The sequence below is a fragment of the Oreochromis aureus genome, unplaced genomic scaffold (assembly GCF_013358895.1).
Source record: "Oreochromis aureus strain Israel breed Guangdong unplaced genomic scaffold, ZZ_aureus HiC_scaffold_47, whole genome shotgun sequence".
NCBI classification, from domain to species: Eukaryota; Metazoa; Chordata; class Actinopteri; order Cichliformes; family Cichlidae; genus Oreochromis; species Oreochromis aureus.
Window position 1 is genome coordinate 1 of NW_024108945.1, and position 7,407 is coordinate 7,407.

General features: G+C 38.7%; 2 long non-coding RNA genes across 2 annotated transcripts; both read right to left on the reverse strand.

Annotated features, from left to right (window-relative positions):
• Nucleotides 1-2,723: 2,723 nt before the first annotated feature.
• On the reverse strand, nt 2,724-4,120 carry LOC120437086. The gene is made up of 2 exons (XR_005610816.1): nt 4,019-4,120; nt 2,724-3,912 (listed from the first exon to the last, which is right to left on the reverse strand). It is a non-coding gene; the product is annotated as an uncharacterized LOC120437086 (long non-coding RNA).
• A 292-nt stretch (nt 4,121-4,412) lies between these two features.
• Nucleotides 4,413-6,642, reverse strand: LOC120437087. Its single transcript, XR_005610817.1, has 4 exons — nt 6,556-6,642; nt 5,945-5,989; nt 5,367-5,417; nt 4,413-4,426 (listed from the first exon to the last, which is right to left on the reverse strand). It is a non-coding gene; the product is annotated as an uncharacterized LOC120437087 (long non-coding RNA).
• Between the last annotated feature and the right edge of the window lie 765 nt (nt 6,643-7,407).

Below are 7,407 nucleotides of genomic sequence, written 5' to 3' on the forward strand. Positions count from 1 at the left end.
GGACATATTGGGGATCAAAACCTTATTAAAACATTAAAACAGGACATTTGATTTATGACCCTTTTAATTACTTCATAATTTACAGTTAAAACACAACAACAGTCATTAAAATCACACACTTTATTAAAACCCTTAAAAACACAATATTGCTTAAATATACAAACCCAAAAATCATAAAAACATAATTCGGTGAAAAAACATACTCATTCAAGTTTAAAATTATAAATATATTTCTCTGGAAACCTAAAAAATTCATTAAAACCTAATTGGATTAAAACATACAACTACAAATTTCTAAATCTTATATACATCACTTCTAAGACATAAAATTCTTAAAATTCACATAATTTACAAAATACATTTCATAAAATACAATTTCATTACAAAGGTTAAAAAAACACACATTCACTGTAGTCTAAAACCATCACAGACATTTGAAAACACATTGCCAAACCCAAAATTCAAAAACTCACGTTACACGAAAACAAGCCTATAAAAGGCTGCACAGCAGAGAGGAGCTCATTTGGGAGCTGACCGTTGAAGAGACAACATCTCTCTCTCTGTGCATTCCCAGCTTACAATTCATTGTGCCCCAGCCTGAGGAAGACCTATCTTGGGTCGAAGCGTCATGACAGTGGGCACAGTAATTCATTGATTTTCACTTATTAAAAATTAAAAACTTTATTAATTTCATTTATTTTTATTTTTATTTAAAAACACAAATTTCATTTACGTTTTTTCCTTTTTCTCGCCTTTGTTTGTGATTGTAAATTCATATACACATATTTTTCATATCTAACTGAAATAAATAGCACAGTAAAACAATTATTAAATAAAGATAACAAAGGCGACATCAAGAGACACACAAAACAAAAATTAAAAATTCAAGACATGGGGTCCCGGATGGACTCGGGAGGGCTGGACGGTGGTGCGTCACGGAGAGGGCAGCTGCCTTCCGTGAGAGCGTGTCCAGCAGGGGACAAGCGGCAGAGGCAGAGGGATGGACAGAGCACCGTCTGGACCCTTCAGGGACCAGACTCAATTCCACATCCGTATCTAAAGGTGAACTAGACCAAAATTAAATCAAATCTTGGGCCTAAAGAACTAAACTTGATTTAAAATAACAGTGTTAACTCAAATAGATTCAAGCATAAACTCGAACTTAGAACTTGAAATAAATAAAATAACCTAGGGTTGAAAATAACATCCTTTTAAAGCCAAATAAAAGGTTTTTGAGATAAATAGGATAAATTAATAGAAATTACAGAACAAAAATGGGAAAGAAAATATCTTGTTTCCTTAAATGTGGTGCTGAACGTTTTATGTAATGTGTGTCAACTGTCTATTCTCTGTTTTTACAAAATAATAAGCCGGCAACTGAAACTTATTTTCTGGTCTGTGGTCTTTATTACACGCTACACTCATTACTACTCTAGTAGTCGAACCTAACTGGTCCTAGTGTACTGTAACGACTCCAGAAGTGTTACACTTGCTCATATTCGGTCATATGATTGTTGGGTTTTTCTCTGTATGTGTTATTGTATGGTCTACTGTACAATATGAGCGCCTTGAGGCAACTGTTGTTGTGATTTGGGACTATATAAATAAAATTGAATTGAATTGAATTTATACACCTCTCTGCCTTTAATCATTAATGATTATTTATCAGCGTGTCTTTGTTCTGTCTTCCTCCCTCACCTCCAACCAGTCGTGGCAGATGGCTGGCCATCCTCGAGTCTGGTTCTGCTGGAGGTTTCTTCTTGTTAAAGGTGATTTTCCTTTCCACTGTCACCAAAGTACTTCCTCATAGGGGTTGTGTGATTTTGGGGTTTTCTCCAACTTCTTTGTATTATTGTAGGCTTCAACCTTACAATAAACAAAACCTTAAAGGCAACTGTTGCTCTGATTTGGCGATATATATAAATAAAACTGAATTTGATGGAAAAAAAAACACTTCCACTAAATTCAGCGGCTCTAGGCCTTATGCTTCTCAAGTTATGAGTTTACAATCGTGGCTATAGCCAATATACCTGTCACAGTCCTCCCAGCCAACCCACTTCTCTCTCACTTTCTTTTTCTGTCTGTGTGTGCACTAACCACACCTTGTGTTTTACAGGCAGGTCTTCCTCCAGCTCCCATCTATCAGCACGTTGGTTGATTATCTCACCCACAAGTGATTGTCCGATCAGCAGTTCGTTGGCTGGAGGACAGCATCCATTCAATGCTGGATTGGTTACTAAGTACAGGCATCTGGATGCTGGATGTGAGTAATCCTGACATAGAGTTATCTTGTGGAAAAAAGGATTGACGATCTGGTTAAACTGGAGTTGTCTTGCGACTCTCTACTTTGGAGCTTCAGCGTCATTTGTTTTTGAATCATTCATTGCAATTAAACACACTAAAGGTGGGAACTGCAAGTCTGCATTTTGAGTCCACAAGACAATCCTAGACATGACCATACTTAACCCCTAAAAATTCACATTTTGGCCCAAACTTGGCAGGTAGGTGCATGCTTCTACCAGGATGCCACAGAATTTGTGGATTCTAGGCATTGGGGTTATTCAGTCATTTCCAGTGAACCCCGTTTTAGAGCCTAACCTAACCTAACATAAACCATTGAAATCTTTAAAGAATAATTAAAAACATAATACTAATAGCATACCCTTTTTTTTTTATCCTTTGACTGATTTCTAAACATTAAAGATACCATTTGGTCCAATTACTTGATTGAAACAATGTTTTATTATTTATTTTATTAGCATAGAACCATATACAATATCAAACATGGAATTTACTATTGAATTCATTACACCAATATTATCTCAAGGCTGTGTGCATCAGATAAAGGTCTACTGGGAGGCTTCACCTGGCTATCAAAACTAGTTTGATGAAGGTTTAAATTTTCTGGAGTATAAGAGTAATTTTTCTGAAGCCTAAAAAAATAATTTCAGACTGGTTTGTTAATACCTTCTATTTGATGAAACACTTAAACCGCTGACAAAAACTTTCCTTATTTGATTTTTTTTTTCCTTGTAACCAAATTTTCAGATGATATGCCATACACAAATCTATGCTTAACACACAAGTAATTCTTTATTTGTCATCTTTAGTATATGTACTTTGAATATTTAGGATTTTCATGCAGCATTTGCACTACTTTGTGTGCCAAAACCCAGACAATAAACATCAGTATCCCCTTAGCAGAACCAAAGCAACACTGGCCAGTGAGTTAATTCATCAATCACCACACACCCAATAATGATAACACAGAAAACATCAACAGTGATTCAAGAGTTACAGTTACAACGTGTCAGAAAAAAGAAACCCAAGTTTCATGTTGCACTCAAAAAGACAATCACAGCATTGAAGTTTCTGTAGCCTTTCATAGCAAAACAAAATGATTACCACACACTTACTGCAAAGACAGTTTATCTTTTTCCTTTGTTTTCACCTGAAATCACTTCAAGCTTTTTGTTGTCGAGTTATTATTGTTTTATATATGATTTTTCTATTTAAACAAAAGGCATATCTTACTTCCACAGGAGGGTGGAACATACTACCACACCATGCTTAAATCATCAGGGGAACTGGGAAGAGTACTACTCTCTCTCTTCTTTTTTTCTTTTTTTTAAACAATAACATTTCATTTTAGTACAGTTTCACCTGCCAGTGAAACTTTATTGTTGTCCAGCAGACAGTTGCAGCAGGTAAAACTTACAAGAAAGGGAATGGCTACATGCTGATTCAATGGCTGGGACACAGATTCCTCATGTTTCTACTTGTCATTTTGCTATGTCAGGGAACATCTTACTCCAAATGTTGAGTAAAGTTTTCTGGGAAAAGTCCTTTTTGAGCACCAGCTCCAAATGTTAACCAGTCGCTTTCCTTGATCCCTGTGAGCCAGCCGGCATCCTGCAGCAACCACACAAAAACATCAGAACAATCCTGTTAAGATGTTGTTTTTCACGTTGGTGAAGAACTTTTTTTATTACATTTCTGTGTGACCAGCTATTATCACCTGATCTTCCGCTGAGGCAGTGGGAACCACCAAAACCACATCGCCTCTCTTCAGGTCAAGTTCATCTGAATTTGCAGCCTCAAAGTCATGCATGGTCTCCACCTGCAGGTATCCATCATAGTTTACAGACATTAGACTCCACATTTTAACAGTTCGTTAGAAAAGTCTTTTCCTCCTCAATTTATAGCATAAAATCTTAGCTTTTACTAAGAAGCCTCACCTTGTAAAAGGAAATCATCAGGAAGTCCAGACGCTCCCCAGAAGGACTGATATGCTTGATGTTCTGGTTTTCAGTTGTCACCCCATTGTCACTGATTGCAGTGGGAGAGATGATGTCAGCATCTCGGTCATCATCTCCTTCATTACTTGAGGCAGGCTCAATCACAACAGAAGGATTGGCATATTTTCCTGCAGAGGACATTCAGCATTTAGTGATCACATCTAAAAACCTTTCATTTCATATTTACAGCATCACAGCAGGTTACTGCTGCAGAGCATCTTGTGAAATGAAATGTCCCACTTCATTTCACAATATTTTTCTATGGCGGAAAGAGTTAGCTGATCTCAGCCCAGCAGGGCACTTTTACAGTTAATAAATTCAAAACAGAAGGCAGAGAGCCACAAACAAGCAGCAGCTGATTGTGCTGCATTAAAGACCTGCAGAGCATCTCAAAAAGCAAACAACATTCTCGTGTAATGATTCTACAGGCTGTTACCGACTGCAAATGATTTGCTTTTAAGTATTAAAAACAATTCTTATATCTGAAATTATGTCAGTTTTTCAGTTTTGAGCCTTGGTTTAGACACATTCCTCCACTGAAAATGGGAAGTTGTGTAACAATTAATGCATTACTTTTGTTAAACCCGTTGAATGAAAGCTGAAAGTCTGCACTTCAATCAGATCTTATTGTCCGATCTAAAATCCACTGATGTTAGATTAAGGAACAATTTGTATGTTTGTAGAACAAGCTGATTATGGTAAATGGTAAATGGCCTGTATTTATACAGCGCTTTTCTAGTCCCTAAAGACCCCAAAGCGCTTTACATATCCAGTCACCCACCCATTCACACACACATTCACACACTGGTGATGGCAAGCTACGTTGTAGCCACAGCCACCCTGGGGCGCACTGACAGAGGCGAGGCTGCCGGACACTGGCGCCACCGGGCCCTCTGACCACCACCAGTAGGCAACGGGTGAAGTGTCTTGCCCAAGGACACAACGACCGAGACTGTCCGAGCCGGGGCTCGAACCGGTATAGATCTCTCTCACACACACACACTCACACTCACATTGAGTTAAGTTTCATGATTTCTTGTGAATCTAAAGTGATGATGCTACACTCACCGATGGAGCCGCTTCACTGGGAGAAGTTTTGGCCTGTTCAGCAGGAGTAATCTGTTTACAGACAGAAATCATTTCCATTTGAGAACATTTGTGTGGCTTTTGAATGTTTGAACAAACATTTAATAATAACTTTTGCTCTTGTAAAATTAGAACTTTGACCTCCCTGTTCACATGTGAAAAAAGAGAGATGAAACCGTGACCACCACCCTGAATTCAGCATGTGTAAAATCACAGAAAAAAAAAAAAAAGGGATTTTGTTTCAAAAAATGACCAATGTAGGGGTCAAACCATTATTCTTCAAGGTCTCTGTTCAGAGAGCTGCATTCATTCTCATCATTTCATTTCAACACTTCATCCATCCTCTTCAGGGTTGTGGGGGGGCTGGAGCCTATCCCAGCTGTCTTAGAGCGAGAGGCAGGGTACACCCTGCACAGGCCACCAGTCTGTCCCAGGGCTAACACACAGATGCAGACAACCACTCGCACTCACATTCACACCTATGTTGTTCAATAATTGTTGCAGATAAAAAGTAAAAATGACAGTGAAAGCAAACAAACAGAAGAAGTGGAGTATCCTACCTCACTGACGTCTGCCTGTTCTGAGCCTGGAGATACCACTGTTGACTTTGGGAAAAGAAAATAGATTTTGCGTTGATGCATGCTCAATCATCCAGGTAAGGAAATCAAAAAAGTTGATTCTGTTCATCTGGACGTTTTCGGTAGGAGAAACATTTTATCATCGTCCCACTGGAAACACTACGTCCAGATGAACAGAGTCAACTTTTTGGGAAAACAGTAGAATATAACGATTTAAACTCAGTGATACTAATTGAAAAGGCTTTTGTTTTTGTTTTGTTTTTAAAAGCAGCAGTGTTTTATGAGATTGGGTTCATTTTGTGTTATAAAGTGGATGGGGTAGGGTAAAGATTGGGGTAAGGGTTTGTTGGCATGAAATGACAAGGGCAAAGGGTTAAAATCCTTACACAAAAAGACATTTCATGTGCACTGGATACAGGCTGGAAACAGAAGAATGATTTCCACACTGATACATCTCCAGTGTGGAGTTCAATGATTTTCTTATTCAGTGATGATGATGATGATACGATGAGATGGAGGTCACAGTGATGATATTGATGAGATGATGATCAGGTTATCACAAAAGGCAGCATTTTATAAGGTTATCCACTCACAGCAGGCTTTTCCTCCTTCGGGCTGTCTGAACGTGTGTCTGTATCGTCCTGACCAGCTGGAGCAGCTCCAGATTCTTCCACCTCACCAGCAGGGGAGCTGGAGGTTCCTCCATCTCTGCTCCTGCAGTTGAAGATACAGGTTCCTCTCCAGCAAAAACAGGTGGGCACTCATCTTGCTCTCCTCCAGTAGTGAGAGATGGAGGTTTGTCTTCTGCTGCAGGCTCTCTTGAGCCAGCAGCTTGGGCCTCTGCAGCTTCCAGAGCTTCATTTGATTCACTGTTTCCTTCATTCTTTTGCAGAGAAAGATGGCATTCAACTAAAACAGTTCATGTCCCACTTCATTTTGCAATATTTAGTATGACATTCATTAAAAGCCGCAGAATTCATAATATGAGCTCCCAGCATTTAAACAGTTACTGTATATGATTACAACTTAAGCTTTAGGTCAGCCTAAGACTTTTCACTGGCAGAAATAAATACATCTCAGGACTGATATCAAATATTTGCATGATGTTAAAAAAAAAGTATGTAGTTAGCTATGTAGGTGATAAGTACATACATATGCAGCTCTGTGTGAAAAACTAAGTACACCCTTAATTAAGGAATTAGGAAGTTCCATAGCAGCCAGGTGCTGAAGCAAATGCACCAATTATGGTTGCTTATCTAGTGTGAGCAGCTCTGTAAGAGCAGATCTTCTGAAATTTGCTGGTTTGCACCATTCTGGTGTGTGTTAACACAATGACACAATCTTCCCAGGCGTGGACATCACAGCAAATTTACCCCAACATCAGATCATAGGATGGCTGTGGTTCAGTGGGTTGTCTAGCAGTCTGGAGGTCAATGGAAGATTCC